We start from the raw sequence: 20,516 nt of genomic DNA, 5'->3' as shown, positions 1-20,516 counted from the left end.
AAACTGGGCACAGAACAGACTCCCAGGAGAGGTGATTGAAGCACCACAGCTGGAGATATTCAAGAATAGGTGACATGTGGCAGTAGTGGAAAGAGGACACTTTAAATCCTGTTTATTAGGGAAGCATCAGTCACCACTCCATAGTGGTGTAAGCCCCCTCCCTTTGGCTTCAGACTGTGGAAACTGATTGGTTTGCAAACGGGGAAGCCTACATGATGGAATGGGAAGGAGGCTTGCAGAGAATTTGAAAGTGTCAGATTACAGAGGATTGTTTGCTACCTAATCAACAATTACATGTGGTGGTGAAGTTTTCCACAGTGTCTCATGATTTTGGGGCCCACACGTTCTCAGAGATCCCAAAGTCATGTGCATCTCCTTCTGATGGCCACAGGAGCATGCTGCCTTCCCACTGAGAAGGTGGCAATTGCATTACAGGGGCACAACGTCTGCCAGATTGGGTCTTTCACAGAGGCAGGGCTGGCAGATGAAAGTTTGGGTGCGTATCGGAATGACACCTTCCAAATTCCCTCCTCACTGCCAACATCTGAAGCATCTCTGCCTCCAGAAACTCAAAGCAGAGCTAAGAGCCTTCACTTAATTGTGCAAATGTGATAAACAGCTCGTCAGATTCCATCTCAGATGTGTGCTGCTCATGTGCTTCTTGTCTACGTTTTAACAAGCTAATGTTTGGGAATAGTTAAAGTAGCTGTCTTGACTTATTTAACTCGACAGCCACAGACATTTCACTGTGCTGACGTGGGATTTATGTCTCAATAATGCAATAATGTTTGGTGAGCATCGTGGTTTCAGCAAGATTTATGTCTGATCAGCAATCTGAGAACAATTTATACAGCCCGTCAGAGGTAGAGTTACAGGAGACGCTGCCTGAGAGACACTGTGAGAACAGTTTGTTATTGCTGGACTGCTACCTCTGGGGGGACTGAGTGCTGGAGCGTTTTAGCTCGCTAACATGTTCCTCTGCTAATGTTTTTCATTAATAAAAATAAACACAAGGTCTGAAATAGCTGCTTGGCTTTGTCATGTGCTACCATCTCTCACATTTCACCTTTCGTTGATGAGTTCACCTTTTGTTGATGAGCAGAAAGAGAAGGAGGAGACGGGGTGGGGGAAAACCCACTGTGCTCCAAATCGACTTGATGGTTTGCCCACGGTCTTGTTCAGCTTCCCTCCTGGAAAGAGCAAGGGTTGCAAAGCAGCCATTTTGTCTGTCGGGCTCATGCTTGGAATAAAGGTGTCTCTTCTAACCTCATGTCAGGGCGGATTTGTATCAAGGGGGCATTTTTTTCTCCTTTTTCTGCTCTGCCGGTTTCTCTTGGAACGAAACACTGATTCCAGCCCACAGTTCATGGGAGTGGGCAAAGGATTCCCCCTGATGCTAGGGACAAGAATTCCTCTCCCCGCTAGGGGTTGGGTGCCCCAGGGTGCTGAGCTTTGTGGCCCCGATCCTGCAAAGCACTTCAGCACGTGCTTTAAGCAGATGCTTTTTGATGTCAGTGGGACTGCTCATATGCCCCAAAATCAAGGCCAAACCCATGATAAGGAGCAGTGGCTCAGCTGCACCACAGATGGCACTACAGCTTCTGGGCTGCTGTAGTGCCTATAAGGTATTTGAACAGCAGAGCTAAATAATTGCAGATCTGCTGGTCTCAACTCAGACTTGGGGCAGGTGAAGCTCTGCTCTATAGTACACGGTGGGTGGAGGGTGCCCCACATCCTGAAATCTCCCCTTACCACTTCTTCCTGTGACAGCTGAAGATTATGCTGCACTTGGGGGGCTGCAGGGAGAGAGGATGGACAGGATTTGCCCCTCTGTGGATTTCTCCTACCCACTCTCTTTTTGCTTGAGCCAGACAGGATCCTAAACTGGGTGATGTTTGGCTTGTATGGGCATACCCATAGGGCACCTAAAAAAGTTATTCTTGAGAGAGAGAGAGTGAGAGTTAAGCACAGCAGATTTATGCCTTAGATCTGTCATGGCACCATCTGGCCACTCCCAATCATATGTCCCCGTCCTCTAGAAGGAAAGAAAACATATTTAATTCACTCTCACCTTAGACTCAAAAGTTTGCTCTAAACCAAAAAATTCCAGGCCATTGCAATTTAGCTTCAAACCAGGTCAGTCCAAGAGGAGCTTCATCACAGATATTCATAACTTTAGTCTTGCAGGTGGTTTTACAACACAGCCCAGCCTTGGCAAGAGAGTTACTGTTTGTGTCTTTTGGTTTCTAGGAGGATTCTGGCCTCAAAACTTTTAAGTGTGCTCATGTTTCTCCTTCCCGTAAGTTCATTGGAGCCTTCTGTCTTCCACAAGAGGTTCTTTAAGCATTTAAACTTCAAAGTGTTTGAATGATATCTTTACAGTTCTAAACAATTCCTGGAATTTCCCTGCCTGAGATTTCCCCGTAGAAATTGGGCCAAAGAAATTCCTAAAGCTCTAATGAACAGAAGAGGAATTGTATTTAGTTTGGGAAACCCTGTAAAACTCCCTCTAGGCTCCTCCACACATGGCTGAAGCTGTCATTCCCAACCCAGGAATATAGCAGAGCAATGGTTTTCAACCTGTGGTCCATGGCCCCCTGGTGATCTGCAGACTATGTCTATGATTTCCACCTCCATTCAAAATTTTTCAGGGTCTGCAAATGAAAAAAGGTTGAAAACCACTGCTGTAAAGAGTTACCGCACCCCCATTGCCATACTTATCAAGCATCATACTTCAGGCTGAATCCCAACATCTATTTTATTTCCATATTCTTCAGTTGTTTGTAAATTTCAGCCAAATTTCTTTTGTATTGTTCAAAACTTTTCAGCTGGCTCTACAGATTGTCCCACTTGGAATTCAACACAAAATTTAAAATGCCCTTCACAACAAACACACCAACCTGTGGCCTCGTCTCTCCATACATTCCCCTCTCCCTCCATCTGCTCTGCCAATACTGGTGTGCTTTCCATGCCCATTCCCTTCTCTCCTCATTTGCAGTCTGATCCTTTGCTGTTCCTGCACTTACTGTTTCCAACAGACTTTCCCCCTCTCTCTGATTTCCCTCATCCCTTAAACTAATACAAGTCCAAGACAGCCTCTTTCATATTGCCTACAACTGGAGCGGGGCAGTTACCACAAAAAAAGATTCCAGTGGATATATGCTCACATTGTAAAAAAGGTTCACATTCCTTTTGTCTCCCATTTCTGAGAGTTTATTGACAGGCACGTTTGCCAAAGCAATGAGCATTAAGCAGATTTGCAGAAAGAGAACTACAAAAATATACAACTATCTATTCATGAGTGTTCATCCAACTCCCACTTTCCCAGTGTGGCTGTCTCGCCCCACCTAGTGGCTGAGTTAGAGCCTTGGGCTAATACAGTGACAACTTTTAGCTTAGTCAGAGGAGGTTCATGCGTTTAGATTTAGAGGGCCTTGGTTCAATCCCTGTGTCTTGTAAGAAACATATGGACTGATATGCCTTGACTGATTAATAACTAACGAATCCTTCTTGCCTTCAAAAATTAAAAAACCTATCCCACTTCTGTTTATCCCCAAATAGGCTCTGCCTATGAAACAATAAGAAAATGGTTCACATCATATGAGACATTTTGTCTAAGGACCCACAGATCAGCCAAGGTTGGGAATACCTCTCCCCAGCTATAGATAGTAAAATGGCTAAATGGGTGTATTGTTAATCACCTAGGCAAGAATCTCTCATTATTTGCCTATGTATTACCTCTTTCTCCCTTCCAACCTAGCTAAAACAATTCCAAGTTACCAAATAAGAGTCACACTCCACTTTTCTTTGCACCGTGCCCCATTGCATGTTGAGTGGCTCAAGAAGAGATGGGGGAGAGGGGGAGCTGCAAGTTAAACAAACTGGAAATGTGGTTGTCAGAATGAAGGTCAGATTGGGCAAACCGTTAGCCCAAAAAGTCCTTGCCACATGTTTTCACCTCAGCGGTCCATGTTTTCAGACCAAAAGGTCCCATCTATCCCAGTATCCTATCTTCTAACAGTGGCTGATGCCAGATGTTTCAGAGGGAATGAACAGAACATGGCAATTATTGAGTGATCCATGCCCTGTCATCCAGTCCCAGCATCTGGCAGTCAGAGCCTTAGGGGAGTAGTACAGAGCAACTCAGAGCATTGGGGAGTGGTGTCTCTGACCATCTTGGTTAATAGCCATTGATGGACCTTTCCTCCATGAACTTCTCTAATACTTTTTTGAACCCATTTATAGTTTTGGCCTTCACAATGTCCCCTGGCAATGAGTTCTACCGTAAGCCATCTGTCTTTCATAAAAACTAAAATCTGCACAGTTGTTTGCTTTGTGAGTTAGATTTACATGTGGAAAATGTCTCTTGTTCTACTGTAAGTCCCAAAAAAATGTGAAATGCTTATGTGCAATCAAAGAATGCATGGAGCATGTCCTCCAAATTTGAACGATTAAGGATTTTGTTGGTTTTCTTTGTAAATAATGGTTTCATTCTAGAAGTAATAGGAATTGTCTGGGACAAGGAAGGAGAAATGTTGAAAGATATAAACTAGGGCATAACCTTGGGATATTGAGAAGTTACTTTAAAGGGGAGAGCTTATATGATAATAGGAGCAAATAATTAATCAAATTTTAAAAGTTTCTGACAAGAAAACTATTAAGAAAGTTTGTTATACACCACATCATCTACTGGATACCAATTGAAGCATCAGAGAAACGAACAGGGCTGAAATCTGAGGACCCCACTTGGCACGTGTCCAAAAGGAATCAGTGAGTGTCTCCTTCCAATGAACCCTGAAACTAGGATTTATAAACTGAGGTCAGCAGCTAGCTGCTCAGGGGAGTTGACTGAACCCATCACACAAAGCTGAGGGATCCCAAGTGCAACCAACGCCCGGATCAGCCATGTGGAATGACTTTTTCCACATCCCAGGGTTAAAAGGATAAGTAGTGGTGGTGTGATTTCATCTATTTCCCCTTCTATTCTTTAATAGAAATGGCAGTAGTTTATCTTGCTGAGTCTACATTCTCCAATGAGACCTCAAAGAACCATATTTAAGATTTTAACTGTTTAATAGTTCAAGCAGATTGGCCTAAGAGAGGTTGAAAAGAATTGTTTTAAGCAATTGTTTTTAATATTCTAAACTTGTACCTTTTGGACCACACTCTTCAAAGTGTCTCGAAGACAAGTGCACCCTTGGAAGTGTGATAACTCTCTTAGGTACTAAAGAATTGATAGTAATAAGAAATCTTGGTCATTTGCATTGTTCTTTGATATCACTGCTGACCCTCAATTGGCTGGGTATACATTTGAGTGGTGAACTGTTGATTATATATTAATGCAGCTTTGGGTGAATTAATAAGTTGGTGATTGGTTAAGAATACACAAATCTCCTGATTTGAGAATCACCATTCAGGTTAGAAGTTGACCTGAAAAGAACCCAGTGTTAAACTAGTAAGCTAACACTCTCTGGACTCAATACAAAGGTGTTATTGATTATCCCGTTGAATTTTATCATATATTGGCAAACCTAGTTTGTTAGATTTCAGCTTTAAAATCAACCTCCTTTCACACTTATGTGCTGCCAACTGCTTAGGAGCATTGCATAACATTTGCACTGCAAACCTGATTCTCTGGACTTGCCTTCCCTGCTGTGCTAGATCGAGCTATTTAAACTCAGGCTAATTCCTCTGTAGCTAGCCTAGTTCGAGAGAGAGTGACCACATTGTGCAATAACACTCAAGATGAACAGAGTGTGTTGATTAGCAACCCAGATTAGCTGCATACTCCTGTGTCTGCAGCACTTGAAAGTCAAGCCATAGCTCTGATGGGCTAGCTAGCTCAAAGTGCCATCTAACTAAAACTGAGTGGGAAATACTTCTCCCATGAATGTTTTTAAGATTTTGAATTTTTTTCCTCATCCAGAATCAGAAATCTTGAAAATTTTCACAAATCCATAATCCGATTTTTTTTTTTTTTTTTTTTTGGATCAGGTCAATCAAAAAGTTTCATTTTGGTACTTTTGAAAAGTTTCGTTTAGATTTTGAGCTTTTCATTTAGTTTTTAATATAAATTAACTAAAATTTCTAACCAAAAAATAATCAAACCATTTTGATTTTCTCTGAATTTTTGGAGGCTTTTTTTTTTCCAGCTGGAACAATTTGGTGAAAGCAACGTGAATTCATGAAATGTTTGGGATTGTCGAATCTGCATTTTTCAGCCAGAAAGCGTTTTGACTGAAATTTTTTTCCCAGCTCTACTCCTAAATCCCTTTTGAAAATGGGACTTGGGTGCTTTTAAAAATGTTACCCACTTTTGCATGAATAGTTATGAAAATGTTACCCACTTTTGCATGAATAAATCAATTTGCCCACTTTTGCATGAATTTATGCAATTAAACTGAGTTTCATTACTTTGTTTTGATTCTTGAACTTACAAAATAAGGCCATAATGCAGGAAAGCAGTTAAGCATGTGCTGAAGTCCATCGCTCCTTAAGTCCTGTGCTTAAAAGGGATGCTTTCCTGAATCAAGGCCTAGGTATGTATGTGTATTTTGGTGTATACATATATGTGTGTGTTTATATTTGCATGGCTGTGTGCATGTGTGTGTGCACATGCATGTGTTTGTGTTTGTTTTAGTATTGGCATTTGCTCACGTGTATCCGTGCATGTGATAGTGTGTGAGTTTGTGGAGGGAGATATATGTACTGGAAAAGCTCTGGTTTGTTAAACGAGGATCTAATACGTTGGCGTGAAAGCAAGCACAACACATGGACAATATTAATATACTAATATATTTTCTTTTAATTAAAAAAATAATAATGCTGCTGATTTTTCTATTCCGCAGTGGGTAACAGCTTCTATTGTAACGAATTGCATGCTGACCCACAACTGCTAATGACTCTCGCTGGGAAATATTTTGTTTCATAACAGTGGCTGAAGCCAACAAAATACATGAGAACATTTTTTCAGGCACATGAAGGTTGCTATTTTTAACTGTTTCCCCCTGTATTTATGGTGTTTGAAGGACCGTAGGGAAACGATGTGGCAGTTTAAACACACTGGAGCAACTTATTACATTCAACTCTTTAATTGACAAGGACGGATTTGCAAAAACATAAATGGTTATTCAGGTATGAAACAAGCTTTTTGTGTTATGGTATGTCATCACTGAGTTGCAGTGACACTTGTGAGGTGATTGTCCTTGCTATCTATCTATTTTCTCTGACTGAATCTGTTCCATGAGTGCCATTCTCAATGTTCTAGATCCATTATTGATTATCTAAAATTATGTTATTGTAATGGTGTTGGTCCCAGAATATTAGAGAGACAAGGGGGTGGAGGCAATAACTTCTTTTGGACCAGTTTCTGTTGGTGAACGAGACAAATTTCTGAGCTTACACAGACTTGAAGAAGAGCTCTGGGTAGCTCAAAAGCATCTCTCTCACCCACAGTTGGTTCAGTAAAAGATATTTGCATCTTCTTTTCTTGTGTCTGTGACTAGCAGTAGCAATGCATCAGGTGACCTGAGATCAAAACTGACATGCAAAACAAAACTACAGAAAGACGGATGGGCTAAATCTGTATTTGTACCGGTAGCCAGCCCAGGCGGCTGAAGACGTGACATTGACAGCATGCTGCAGAAATGCCATGGGACAGTAGGACTACCAATAGACCTCTCATTGCTATTGATGTTACAGTAGCAGTGAGCTGCGAGTCCTGTTGTGCTAGGTGCGGTGCGCACGCAGAGTAAGAGACAGTGCCTGCTCTGAATTTACAGCCTAAGTAGACCAGACAATTAAAGGAAGGATTATTAGCCCTGCTAGACAGATGGGAAACTGAAGCCTGGAGAGATTTAGGGCTGGGATCCAGCAAGGAACGCAGGACCCAATCCAGTAAAGCACTGATGCTCACGAGCAGTTCTTTCTAGTGGGATGCAATTATTCATGTGCTTAAGGTTATGCCTGTGCTTTGCCGACTTAGGGCCAGAGCACTCAGCAGGACTAGCCCATATGAGATTTGTCCCAGGCATGCAGGGACTCACTGACAGAGCCAGAAATTGACCTGCAGGTCTGCTGCACATTAGCCCAGTGGTGTCAAAGCCCTCCATTCACCACTGGAACAAGCAGAACCCTGCACGTGTCTCAACACTGCCTGGCCGGTATGTTGAGCCCTGACCTGGCAGCCCCATCTCTAAAGAGCAGAGCTCATGCTGTGTGTCACAAGTCTCTATACACCGTCTACCTCCACTCACTCCCATTTCAGGAGTACTCAAGGGTACATGAGATGCACCGAAGGGGATTCCAGGCGGTTACTAGAGTAGCACTGGTGAAATTAAAAACCCAATCGCGTTAATGCTGTCAGTGATGTGTTTAGCAGTGACTGAGCAAGGAGTGGACTGAAATCATGTTCCTTCGAGTCCAACAAAAATACATTCTTAATAGGCATAAGCTAAGTGGAGGCGCTCAGAGTTATGATCGCCTTTCAGCGGGTAGTTCATCTTTGTGCTGTCATTTTCGCTTACGTCACAATTAAAACAATAAACCTCAGGCAGAACCACCCTTTCCCAATCAGCAGCTGCTTCTCCTCTGGAGCTTTGGAAATGGGTCAATTTGTCGCTTAAAAAAAAAAAAGTACCCAGGAAAATTAAAGACAGATTCTTTTTCTATTTGAAGCTGCTGTGTTTGGAGACAGAAAATCTCTCTGGCAAGACAAGAGAGTGAAAAATCATGGTTCCCATATAAAGCAGCAGGTTTGCCAGCCTTGGGTGGCAGGGAGTAGGGGGGAGGAAAGTTATGGCTCAGAACTTTGTGGGTAATAAAATCTATATACAAGGGCATACTCTGTTAGAAGGTTTAAAGTGGAGATATTGTTGCCAGCCCCCAACCATTCAAACATCATGAATCAGGGTTCCCTCCCCACACCCAAAAATCATAAAATTGGTTTAAAAATCCTGAGATTTCAAGAAAATAGTCATTGGGATTCTTTTTATTTGCTTTTGTGCTTCTGATTCTCTCGGGGTCACATTTTCACACTTCTCTTCACAACCATGAGGCCTAGAAACTCAATTTCTTTTGAAAACAAAAGTTGATGCTGGTATAATCACCTGACTCCAGGAGCAGGGGCTTTAAAGGAGAACATCACAAAAGTCATGAAAAAAATAGGAGAGTGGCAACACCAAATTACATGCTGAAGGATCAGGTGAGGCGGTAGAGTCCTAGAACAGTGTTTCCCAAACAGCAGTTCATGACCCACTAATGAGTCACGGGAAGGTTGTAGATCAGTCACAGGCCCAGTGCAGAGGGGAGGTCAAGAGGAGAGAAACTGAAGAGAAAACCTGCTCCATGACGCAGCAGCTCTTGTCCCTTGGGGCAGGGCTTGGATCCCTGTGTTGCGACCTGACACATGGGGTCACAGTGCCACTCCATCATGATGGAGGGGTGGCTGGGCCAAATCTGAGTGGCACTGCTACCCCATCACAATACCCAGAGCAGAGGCCCGGGCACAGCCCTGCAGGACAGGAATCACCAATGTGGGGTGAGTACAGGACAGGCTCATGCCAATCCTCCCCCCATCCCTGGGACCTTTCCTCTGCACTGGGCTGGAATTAAGGTTGCAGTGTTATGATAATCATAAAAAAATAATAATAAAGTGAATCTTGTGTGTATGTGACTACGTGCCTTCCATGAAGTCTATGTCTCTTATTAAAAAAAATAATAATGCGTAGGTTCTTTTAAATTGTAACATTCCTTGATACACACACAGGAGCAACTTAAACTAAATAGGTATTTTATCCATTGATTTCCTTATTGTCTTACAAAAATAAACATAGCTACTACTCACATCATTTCACAGAGATTCTGATGTTTTGACTTCTTTTCAGCAAACTCTGAAATCTCAGAATCTCCCACTGGACAGAAATTCCGTTTTCTGCTCTGCTCTGGAATCCTTCCATTTTTGACTGGTCAGGGAAATAACATGCCCTCCTGTCCGGTGAGGAACTTGTCATCCCCCCACATTGGATTCCTGCAGCCATCTCAATCTAAGGATGAATGAAATAATCAGAAACAGGCTGAGGTTGGTACTGCATGTAGGAGAGTGTGAACACATCATCTCTGGACTCTGCAAATTTTTCGGGTTCCCTCTTCATTTCAGAAATTAATCAGTTCTATCATCTCAATGTATGAAAACCTTTGGTAGATGTAGAGCCAGCTACCTCAGAAAATGTCTCATTTGCCACGAACCTCCAGCATAGCTACCTTCTACAGGGGCACGGCATCTCGAACGGCCCATGTTCAGATAATGAGGCATTCAGGTTAGCGCAGCTGACGTGGCATGACTTCAGCTTCTGCCAGAATGAATCATCCTGAACCTCAGCCTGAATAGGTTTCAGTCCAAAGGCAAGTTAACTTGTTTTGAGAATGACATCTCCAAAGATGCAGACAACCAACACCAGCCTTACCACCCCAATCATAACAACCTAGCAGATTAGGGTTGGAAGGGACCTCAGGAGGTCATCTAGTCCAACCTCTTGTTCAAAGCAGGACCAACCCCAACTAAACCTTCCCAGACAGAGCTTTGTCAAGCCACATCTTAAAAACCGCTAAGGATGGAGATTCCACCACCTCCCTAGGTAACCCATTCCAGTGATTCACCACCCTCCTAGTGAAAAAGTTTTTCCTAATATCCAACCTAGATCTCCTGCACTGCAACTTGAGACCATTGCTCCTTGTTCTGTCATCTAACACCACTGAGAACAGCCTAGCTCCCTGGAACCCCCTTTCCCCAAATCCCCCCCTCATTCTTCTCTTCTGCAGACTAAATAAGCCCAGTTCCCTCAGCGTCTTCTCATAAATCATGTGCCCCAATCCCCTAATCATTTTCATTGCCCTCTGCTGAACTCTCTCCAATTTGTCCACATCCTCTCTGAAGTGGGAAGAGGGATGGTCTTGCAGTTAAGTGCCAGACTAAGGTTCTGTCATCAATGCACCATTAACCTGGGTGCTCAGCCCCTGAGTGAGTTTAGCCCAGGTTTGAACATTCCCAGAGCAAAACTCTACCTTTGTTACCATGTCCTCACTCTTTCTGCATTTGCCTATGTGTGTCTGGGGGCACATCCCATGATTTTTTGGGATGAGATGCTCTAGGATTCTTTCCTGGTCAATTGTGGGAGAACTTGTCTGTCCTTTGAGGGGAATTGTGGGAAGGCACTGGAGGACTACCAGCACTTGAGTGATTTCACTGCAAAGTGGGTGGGTTCCAGCCCAAGTTAAAGGAGAGGCTGGGCTTTAGCCCAGCTAACCCTGGCTTAAAGTCTTCTGTGAGGACAATAGGCTGGTTTGGGTTAAAACCCGGGTTAAGCATTCAATGACGACATATCATCAGACTCAAGAGTTGAAGGTTAAAATAATGGATTTACCACAAACTTCATGAATGAGATTGTGCAAACCCTTCAGCTCACTGTCCCTCAGATCCCCCTCTGTGAAATGAAGATGACAATAATCTCACCCTCTGCCTGGGTTGTCTACTTAGATTTAGCTCTTTGGGACATGGCCTGTCTCCCACTATGTGTTTGTACGGCACTGAGCACAATGGGGCCTACACCTCTGCTAGAGTTTCTACGGGCTACTGGAATATCAACAACACCACACCAAAAAAATCAACAAAATTCACACATTCCTCTTCACAATGTTTTTGTTAGTGAGTCTTAATCTTGTACAGTGCTTTAGGGGAGTGGTGTCTTAGAAATAGCTAAAGGTTGGGAAAAAGATTTAGGTATGTAGTGTTCAATACCGCTTGTCTTCTTGGCTTTTAATTTGATTTTGTCCAGACAAAGAAACTCTTACCTACAACATGCTGTTGCTTTTAGTTCTTTTTGTTCTTTACTAACTGGACTAAATAGATTCCCGTTTCTAGGTCTGATTAAAGCTAATGATCCCTCCTGGCCCTAAAAACCCACGACCCTTGCACTATATAGTGTCCTGAAACATAATCGTAATACCTTTTTATCATTCCAAAGGATTGCTTCACCCACCACTGACATGAAACCACCTCTGGGATGGAAAGCAGCATTCAGCAACACTATATTACAGGCTAGGGCAGGAAGTGAAGAAAAACGTTGGATTAGTTTGAAACAGTTGAGGGATTATAGTTAGACAGAAAATAGAATTTGGCCAAGCCATTGGAAATAATAACCCCAACCTTGCAAAAAATAACATGAGCTCCTAGAGAAATTTGGTTGCCATTTCCCCTCCTCCTCTCACTGATACAATAGTAACTCCAATAACACAAGGCTCCCTATAACCATATGGGGACATTGGCCTTGTAAATTGAAATCAATGGGACCTTTGATATTGATTTCAGTGGCCACCTATTGCATTATCAACAGTACTCTCTGCTATCCCACAGATGTTGCATACAGGTCTTCTGTCTAAACAGTGACCTGATCTACCCCTGATTGGACCCTGATCCTGCAAACACATGCATAACTTTAGCACTCAAGTTGTCCCCTTGCGTGTTTTCAGGAATGGTCCTTTGCGGGTCAGAGCTGATAGCCCAGATCTTGAATGTATTTGGTAGTTCATAGCTATCTCTATAATTAGCCACATATTGATACAAAATAACTATATTCTGGATTCATGAAAGGAAAAGGACATTTTTACACTCTTCTGCTGTTGTTCCTATTTAATGTGGGATTTGCAGATGACATCATTGCACTTGCTGAATATCCAGAATCTGTGGAGAGGAATGTACAAGAGCTCTGTACGGCAAATACGGAATGCATGACTAAGAAAAGATGTGTTAGAAGATGCAGCAGTCAGTGAATGCTTGAGGGCAAAAGAAATCTTTAATAAATTAAAGTGATTTGAAGAATTCCTTTCCCCCTTCCTCACACCAAGGAAAATGGTCACTTCCAAATACCTGGCCCAGAAGATCTGCTCACTCTGGGAGTTCAGCTTCAGAGCTCAGGGAGGAAATTGGGTTTTAGCAATCATGCAAAACCTAAAGGTCTCCAGGGTTCATCTCCCCATACAAAATGCATGCTGTGTAGAAGGGTGGTTTTCGATTATGTGGCTTGGGGGCTAGCTATTTATCATAGAGGTGGGTGATTTTTTTTTTTTTTTTTGGTGAATAGGACGTTTGCTGGAAAATGCATTTTTCAGGGCACTGAATTGATTCACAAATTCAACAAATAGTTTTGGCCAAAAAAAATATTGCTGCTTTTTTTGGTCTGTGTGTGATAAAGTCAAAACAGTTTGTTTCAGCTGTTTCAAAACGAAACATTTTGACCTTTCATTGTGGAAAGGCATTCCGTTCCAAAAGGTAGCTAATTTTAAAACAGGGTGTTGTCAATCAGGCGTGCGTGCTGGTGTGAGTTCCTCTCTGGGTGCTGTCTCAGCTTCTGCAGCTCGCTGAATCGACAGATCTTGTTAGCTCTGCCTGTGAATAACCACAGACTCGATTCGATGACAAGGCCAGGTTTATTGTAAGTGAAGCATGGTGCTAGCACCCCATAGGAGCTATAGGTACATTAGGACATGTATGCTCATTTCAATGGACCGGCTCAGTTAACGGTGGGAGTTTCTGTTATCCCCTAGGCTGGACAAAGATGTCCCTGCTGTGATACTCTTCTTATACCCTGATATAAACAAGTTTCACAATGTGTTTTTGATGTGGTTTATTGTTCCTTGCCTCCAAATCAAGCATAACATCTTAATCCATCCTCCTGTCCCTATTTTAAGGTGGGGGTTTCTTTTATGATTGTGTTCTTCCACTACTGCATCTTGGGGCCAGCTTGTACTACCTTCCTGTATTGTACTGCTGTTCGGGGAGTACTTGGACTGTCTCCCAGGATTATATTTCTGCCGTTACCATGTATCGGGGAAGTTTTTGCATGCTAGTACTTTAACAGTACTGTATTTCTGCTACTGCTTCTTAAAAATGCCAATGCATTAACAATGCTGCTGCATTTCTGCCACGTTCCTATACCAGTCAGTGAACTTGTAAGCAGGCAAGCAGTTGCGGTTTCCTAAAGTCTGACTTTAGTTCAGGCCTCAGATCTTGCATCTAGGCCCATAACACTAGGCCTCAGGCTCTCCCTTTCTACTACAAGGGGGGAAACGCTCAAAAAGGACCCAAAATGAAAAGCCAAAGATGTTTTGTTTTTGGTTGAACATAATATTTTGGTCAGAAGCTATCTTAGGAATTTATATAGTCCCCATTACCATAGTTTCTCATCATCTTTAATGCCATATCTTTAAGTACCAAAAAATTCAGCTTTGGTTTGAACTGAACTGATTTTTCTTCTTCTTATTTTTCTGTTCAGCTGCTGAATCACCAAAGTAAGCCCTGAGAAACCAGTTCCTGGTATCTCTCAAGGGACTGCCGGGTACAAACAAGCAAGAGAGAATTATTTGGTCAAGGCCACTGAAAGAAACATGTGTCATGGAGGCAGACATAGTGTGACAAAATCTGCCTCTGAGGTGAGTGAAGCTGTAGAGGTGTAACTGAGGGCAGACTATGGCCCGCTAATTAGGGATGAGAGGTTGTGATGTGTCTAACACTCACATTGTGCCTATATAAGGGAATCCAAGGACAACAGCACTATCTAACCCTGAATCAGACTCCACTCACATCAGCATGCCAGCGGGCACTGGCAGGGAAATCAGAGCGCATGAAGGGTCTGAATTCCATATATGGGCTGTAGGATGCATGGCTTTCTCCAGTGTCCCACACAAATGTGCTCTTCCAATGCATTCCAGAGTGGGACCCGAAGAAGGACTGTGCCTGCAATCCAGCCTATCCACTCACCCTATTCAAACATGCCTTTCTCACACTCCAGTCTCTCTCGCTGGAGAAATAAAACCCTCCTGTTTTGTACATTCCTGTGGGAAGTGTAGGAATCACAGCCACTGGGAAAAAAATACTGGTTGATGCAAAATTCTCTGCTTGCCAGCAACAGGACAGACAAATCCAGGGCACCTCTAGAGAGGAAGGATGGTTCCAGGGGTTAACGTGCTAGTCTAGGACTTAGAAGACCTGCAGTCATGTCACCTAGTTTCCCTGTGCCTCAGTTCCCCCATCTGTGCAATGGGGAGGACAGCAGTGCCCTACCTCACAGGACTGTTGTGAGGATAAAGACACTAAAGATTGTGAGGTGCTCAGATACTATGATAATGGGGCTAGACAAGCATCTAAGATTCTAACCAACCAGTAAGCTCAAGTAAAGATACTAAGTGAGACACGGACAACTGACCAGGCACTAAAGAGACACATGGAAAGACACAGCCAAAGGAAAGCACTGACTTCCTTCAGGTCCAGGAAGATACACAAGGCATTACACCAGCTTTGGTACAATACAAAATGCTATCAAAGGCTTGGCGCTTGCTCTCTATGCTGGTGGCTTGCAAACGGGGTTGGCAGGTGTTGACAAGAACTCTTAAGGCGAGGGATGACTGTCCATCAAGCTGACTCCTGGGCAATGGAGTTTTGCCATCAGGGCAATTCTTCACTGACCAGGGCAGCGTGGAGCAGCAGCAAGAGAACTACTTGGGCTGGCATGGCTACATCGGAAACGGAAAGCCCCTACATTGCCATGTCATTGGTTGAACTCGCACCACTGCAGAACTGCCTTGTAGACTGGTGGCATGGTCCAGTCAGGTGTGTTGCGACCCTTCCTCGGGCCCAGGCTCCGAGGAAGGCCACAGCGCCTTTGTCTAGGAGAATGAGCTCCCAGCTTATGAGTCTGTAGCCCCGGCCCCCAGGTGGGGTGGGCTTCCCTTGCAGTCTGTAGCCCCCTGGTCCTCACTAAGGGCAGGGCTGGTAAGGTGTTCACGACCCCTGGCCTTCCAATGGGCATGGCAGGGTGGGCGTGTAGTCTATTGCCCCACAGCCCTCAGGCAGGGTGGGGTAGGCAAAGTAATCTTTAGCCCCCAGCTCTCAAGTGGGGCTGGCAAGCACATAGTTTATAGGCCTGGCCTTCATACAGGGTGGAGTTGGAAAGCAGTCTGTTGCACTCAACGCTCAGGCGGGCGGGGCAGGTGAAGTAATCTATAGCCCCCGACCTTCTGACAAGCGGGGCAAGCAACGTGGTCTGTAGCCCCCAGCCTTCCAATAGGAGGGGTGAGCAAAGTAGTCTAAAGCCCCCGGCCTTATCAGTAGGCAGAGCTAGTAAAGCTCGGGAACCTCTGATGGCGCTTAGAGGAAGCCAAGCACTCCCGGGCTGGCTAGGGAAGGGGGACGCAGGCCCACCCGACTCCACTGCATCCCAGCCCAGGGCCCTATCAGTGGCAAAGTGGTTTGCCACTGAGTCAGTGGGGATACAGCCACAACACGCTGACTGGTTTAGCCACACTCAGCCACTCTCTAGTGGGCTGTCCCTGGGCTACTTCCTCCCACCCAATCCCTGGGTACCTGCATCCAGGTGTCTCCCTCTGGGTCACTGGGGTAGATGGCAAGCGGGTGTCCAGCGAGTCCCTCACCGTCAACTAGTGGCAGGTCCGGAAACTCCTCTGGGTCGTCCATGGAAGGCAGCTCCAACAGGTCCCAGGGTCCCAGGGGTTCCTCTGGTATACTGGGCTCAGGCAGCCCCAGTGGGTCCCCGGCGTCAGGCAGCTCCTCCAGGTCAGGGCTGACCTTAGGGGGTTTCTCCCACTCAGTGGGCTTGGGTAGCTGCTCCCAGCTGCTAGGGTCTGGCGGCCCTACCCAGTCACTAAGGTCCTGCTGCCCTTTCCAGTCACTCGGGCCTGGCAGTCTGGGCAGGCTTTGGAGACTCCGGTCGGTGGGGCGGTTGTTCCAAACAGCCGCAGGGCCTGGGTTGGGCCTAGGCTGCAGCCTCTGGGAAGACACGTCTGCCTCCGGCAGCAGCTTCCCCTTGACTGAGCTGCTGGGCCAACCTTTTATACTTCCCTCCCCGGTCCTTACTCCGCCCCTCTGCTTCTGGGTGGCTTGGCCTGCAGGGCCAGGTTCTGTCCAGTAGGGGCATTGCAACCCTTCCTCTGGCCCAGGCTACAAGGAAGGCCATAGCGCCTTGTTACACGCCCCAATACTAAAAGCAAGGTAACGACATCGAGTTAACGACAAAGGGAGACATATGCATGTGTGAGAGCGTGGATGCAGGTCTGGCCCCTCTGAAATAAGGAGAGCTACATCACTGCAACTTGTGCTTGCAGACCAGGCCACAGAGCTGGAGACAGGGGCAAAGATAAGCAGATGAGCTATGAAAGAGATTTGACCTGCATATCTGGATAGTCAAAGATGTCGGCCCTCTGGAAACTCCCACAATTACATATCATGGAGCAGGAGATTCTGGATTTGCTCCTTTTCCTGCATTTCTGGTCTTGCATCCATGTTCTGCAGTTGCTGTTCCGTGCAGACTAAGGGTCAGTTCTTGGCCCAGGTGGTGAAGGAGCCCTTGGAGTGTGGAAAGGGTGACTAGCATGGATTGTGCCAGTGGTCTCTGAAGTTCCTTTGGTCAAGCAGTTCACCATCTTGTTATCAATACCTTCCTGAAGTGCATCATTCACATCTTTTCAGGGCTAATTTGCAGCACCAGGGCAGAGAGGTGATGCTCAAATGCTGCCCACTGGCATCCTCGTAGCATTGGAACGGGAGGAGGGGGCATTTCCGTTTCCGGCACTCAGAAGCCTACTTTCTTTCAGCACAAGGCGCTGCATACCACCAGGCAGAAGGGCCAAGTGGAGGCTCGTTGGCTGAGCAATGAGGGGGAAGGTTGTACTGCTTCTCCTGCTGAACCTGGCCCAGGGATAAACAGAGGACATCAATCTGGTACCTTTCACCCTGCAATTGTGGGGCTGTCTTCCCCCCCCCTAGTTCATGCACACATCCAGGCAGAGTTCCACTGACTCCCTGGATATCTTCTTGGAGCAGTGGTTGCTGTCCGGGGATCTATACTCAATGTCCCTCACTGGTTCCCTTTTATTATCCCTCCAGCCTCAGCCCATGCACTTTTGGATTATTTCCTCATGTTCTGCTGACCGAGGTTCTTTTTTGCCCCCCCCACCTCTGGTGGGGGATGGGTCTTAGTGTCCATGGGTGGGGCTTCCTTCAGAGGCCATGTCTGTCAAAATTGAGATCAAATAGGTCATCACCTTTCACCAGTGCCATATTCTCTCTGTCTATACACACACACACACACATTTCCCATTAAAAGAAATTGCCAATAGAAAATGAGCACATTAAATCCACCTACCTGACTAGTGCTGTGAAATCCAAACTGTCCAGAGAGACAGTAACGAATTAGCTTTAGCAACAGTTGTCCACTGTCCCTTGTCACACTATGAAGGTGATCAAAATAGGGAGGGAAAAGAGAGACATAAGGAAGAGAATCAGAGCAGACAAGGGTGAAAGTGCCAACTGGGAATGGTGAGAGAATAAGTGGGGGTGGAAATGAGGAGAAGCTGCCAACAATCAGAATAAAACTGGGAAAGGCTTGAATTTCCAAAAGCAGCTGAAGGCCTATCCACAAAAGGGACGTAGACGCTTCGAGTACATTTACACTGCAACAAAAAACCCGCGGCACCGGGTCTCAGGCTGCAGGGCTCAAACTTGCAGTGTAGATGGGGGGCTGGAGCCTGGAGCTCTGAGACCCTCACGGGATTTCAGAACCAGGGCTCCAGCCCAAGCCTGAATGTCTACACAGCAATTTTTAGCCCAGCAGCCTGAGCTCAAGCCAGCTGACCCAGGCAAGCTGAGAGTCTTTTATTCCAGTATAGACATACCCTTAGGAGCCTGCAGCAGCACCACCTACCTGGTCTGGCGTCAGCCATTTTCCCGTCACTCAGGCTGGCTCTCCCAACCTGGTCTGGGAGCAGCAGGGACTTACTGCAGGAATGTAACTCTCCGCCCATGTCATTAAAGACAACGTGCAACCCTTCCAAGTGTTCAAGTCCACAATGAACATAGATGAGTCCAAGTCCAGCCCAGCCCCTCCCTCCTGAGAACCTGTCTTTTTCTCCTCAGCAATCCCTGGACTCCTCTGAGTCTCTCCCTGCTGTCCATTGAGCAGCAGCTACAGGGCTTCCGGCCTCTGGTCTTCCTTTGCTCTCCACAGACTTTTGCCTTACCTCCAACACCGAAGGCCTGGTTTAGCCATATGACCTCCCTGTCATTTTTGTAGTCCAGTGGGACTTGGGCACCTAAGACACTCGGGCGCATTTGAAAATGTTGCCTAAAAATCGAAGGTAAAGCACACAATAAGGGATAAGGGGAAGCGTGACCGCTCGAGTGTGTATTTAGGAACGATGTTGTACAATCGAGTGCTCTATTCATGGCACGACTGCCAATAACTGATCCCTTGAGGCAAAGCCCCTGATGCTGGCTGTGGAACTGTACACCTGAACCTGGCTTCAAATGCTGCCGGAGTTGCAGAAAACTCCTTCTGAAACCCAGACCCAGGCAGAAGCCTCTTTCATGGCCCACGCCAGAGCTGTCTTGCTCAGTCACAGATAATATGGCAGGGAAACCTGCTGCCTCCGCTCAACAGCTGGCATGCTAAGTCCAACTATCAAAATATATTGGGCATGTTTTCTTAGTGTTTTCCTAAGATAATAGAACTTTGTATCTACTTTATGGCTGTTTCAAGAGTGTTACACTTTCCCACCAGCACTGAGTCAATGTAGAGGGTCGGTATACAGGGTTACAAAAAACAACAACCGTCCCAAACCTCAGTGCAAACGCCAAACCTCCTCTGAGTTTGGAATGGTTATGATCCCATTTTTCTCTCATTTTTTCCCAGGCCTCTGCATTTCCAGTCTTAAGATGGGGCCAGCAGCAGCAGTGGTCTTAAATCCACACAGCCAGATCAGAGCTGACATCACACACACACGCACACGCCCAGTTTGCCAGCCAGAATGCCATTCCCAGCTCCGTGCACACGATCTTCTCTGAATCTGACTCCAGCCCCAATGGGCCACTTGTATTGCCTGCTTCCCTCTTGGAGAGTTACATTTTGGTGTCATCTTCTGGCTTCCTGGTGCATGACGGGGGTGGTCGGAGGTGGTGTTAAGAAAGGGTCCCTTTCTCTCCACTCCCCATTTAGGGGAAAACCAGGATGGGTCTGTGGATGCAGATACATGAACGTGCCTGTTGAAAGGCTTCATCTTGGGGCAGAAGTGCCATTCAGGGCTGTTGTGTAGCATCTCTCCTTTGTGGTGCGACTCCCTTTGCACATTACGCTATGTTGTTTTTGTTTGTATAATCAGAATACATTGCCACGGGGAAGTCTTCAGTTTTTATTAGATTAATTGTGAGTCTCTTTATAGTATTTCCAGGCCTATCGGATTCTCTTACTGGGTGGAGACCTAATAATCAAGAAACTTCTTGTTATTGCCTCAGTGTACATGTGCACATGTGGTTCACATTAAAGCATTCCCACTGAAAACAAATCTGACGCCTGCTAAGGCTGGAGTTAAAGGTCTGGATTTATTCCTGTGTAAGCCTGAGAAAATGTTACACCACCAGATTAACTGTGTACTTACTGAAAGCTTCTCACCGG

General features: G+C 45.4%; 1 long non-coding RNA gene across 1 annotated transcript; it reads left to right on the top strand.

Moving 5' to 3' along the window:
* Positions 1-7,038: 7,038 nt before the first annotated feature.
* On the top strand, positions 7,039-20,391 carry LOC137142966 (uncharacterized). Its single transcript, XR_010917062.1, has 3 exons — positions 7,039-7,134; positions 14,328-14,484; positions 19,758-20,391. It is a non-coding gene; the product is annotated as an uncharacterized lncRNA (long non-coding RNA).
* The last annotated feature ends 125 nt before the right edge of the window (positions 20,392-20,516 follow it).

Source organism: Emydura macquarii, unplaced genomic scaffold (assembly GCF_026122565.2).
Source record: "Emydura macquarii macquarii isolate MOO-44397 ecotype Brisbane River unplaced genomic scaffold, CSIRO-AGI_Emac_v2 contig_3287, whole genome shotgun sequence".
Lineage (NCBI taxonomy): Eukaryota > Metazoa > Chordata > Testudines > Chelidae > Emydura > Emydura macquarii.
Note: the sequence above shows the minus strand (reverse complement) of the source record. Positions and strands in the feature narration are given on the sequence as shown.